Genomic DNA, 2,062 nt, shown 5'->3' on the forward strand with positions numbered 1-2,062 from the left:
AAGAACCTGTCTGATGAAGAACCTGTGTTTGTCAGACAGGTTTGAGGGAGGACGCTGGAAATCACTTTGTGTCCACAGGTGGCAAGGAGGGTGGAGGTGGGGGTTACAGGTGTGGGCATTGAGCAGGTGAAACAAAACACCCAACAGAACCCGGGAGCCCTTTGGCATTGGGGTGTGCATGACTGCAAATGGCCTTAATCTAGTGCAGCAGAGTTGAAATGGTCCTTGGCTCCTGGAAAAACAAGGTTCCCTTCTCCAACGAGGCTTTAAGCAGCTTGTACGTGGGAAACAAAAAGTCCAGAAGTGAGACCTGACTCAGTACAAAAGGAATGCTAAAATAGGGGAAGCAATGATCACTGATACAGAGAGAATCTTTGACTCTGGGCAGTTCGCTTGGGGTCCTAGGATAGGACCCTTATGATGCTTCTTAATGAGCAATCCAATGTAGGCTAAGATTTAAATTAAAAACTACCTAATTTTTAAGTGGTTTCAGCCCATGCAGCAGAAGGGAAGAGATGGTTTTATAGAAAACCCAGATGAATCATAATAGTGGTACCAATAATACTAATAAGAGGCTGCCATTTATTGAGCCCTTTTAATGCACCAAACACTTTGTGTATATTACATCATTTAATCTTGTTGCAACTATGAACCATAAAACATGCCTTTGTCATTTAACATCAATAACAGAGTGCTGAGAAAGCTTGTTCTCTAAAATCATAGACTACAAGAAACATTGTTACCAGAGATCTTTTCCATGAGCATGGAACATCCCATTCTTGCCTGAAATTTCTGAGCCATGTGGGTCACTATGACACTTGGGAACTTCAATTTCCAACCTAGGCACAGAGCTTTAGATCAGGGGTCTTTGGATGCAACGTTCCACACTACAGGGAAAGATGGCCCCGAGTTCCCTTCCCAGCCCTGCTGGTAGTCAAAGTTTTTAGCCGAACCTAAAACAATGTTTCTAAGGGGCTGTAGCCAAGGTCACCCAATCTTTTTCCTTTCACATTGTTACTTTCTTGCCAATGACACCCTAGTTCCTCCCCTCTGCCGAATAAACCTGAGAAACCCAACTGCTAAACTGTCCTTGCATCATGATGATGCTCATTTCAGAGCTACCCCTCCTTCCCCTTGTTCCCTGCCTGAATCATTCAGTACAAGCCCCAAACCCTGTAAAAATCCCTCCTTTCTGCTGTCGGATGAGATGCCCGTGGTTTGCCATAGCACGTGCACTTGCTTAGCACGGAGTTAATAACCCTATCTTTTTTCAATATAGGCATGCTCCAGTGAACTCTCACAATCTACTGGGACTTATCGCAATTATGGAGGAGAACATTATCCCCATAGTAAAGATGAGGACTCTGAAGTCAAGCAGTCTGTCCAAGTCACATCACTGTCAAATGGCAGAACCTGGTTCTGAAGCCAGGCTCCCTAAAGCAGTCACCATTTACTGAGCCTTTTCTACGTATATGGCACACACCTATGGCTTTGTGTTTGGGACATGTAGCAGGGCTTAGAGTCTGGCATCCCTTTGTTGGGGTCAGTACCCTCAGGAGAGGCAGTACATTCAGACACTGTATCTTTTTTTTTTTTTGAGGCAGAGTCTCGCTCTGAGTCTCGCTCTGTTGCCCTGGCTAGAGTGCAGCAGGGTCATCATAGCTCACAGCAACCTCAAACTCCTGGGCTCAAGTGATCCTCCTGCCTCAGCTTCCCCAGTAGCTGGGACTACAGGTGCGCACCATGACACCCAGCTCATTTTACTATTTTTAGTTGACACAGGGTCTTACTCTTGCCGGTCTTGAACTCCTGGCCTCAGCCTCCCAGAGTGCTAGGATTACAGGCGTGAGCCACAGCGCCTGGCCCTCAGCTGCTGTATCTTTCACTGCCTCCTGAGTGTGAAAGAATTTGACCATAGGCAGATTTCCATATACACAGCTAGGGAAGAATTGGCCACAAACTTGGATGTAAAGGTGATATGGATTAGTTAGCAGAGAGATCCAAAAACTGAATTGTGCACAAGAATCACCTGAAACAGTTGTTAAAATGCAGATTTCTAGGA

The sequence above is a fragment of the Propithecus coquereli genome, unplaced genomic scaffold (genome assembly GCF_000956105.1).
Source record: "Propithecus coquereli isolate 6110/MARCELLA unplaced genomic scaffold, Pcoq_1.0 Scaffold5, whole genome shotgun sequence".
NCBI classification, from domain to species: Eukaryota; Metazoa; Chordata; class Mammalia; order Primates; family Indriidae; genus Propithecus; species Propithecus coquereli.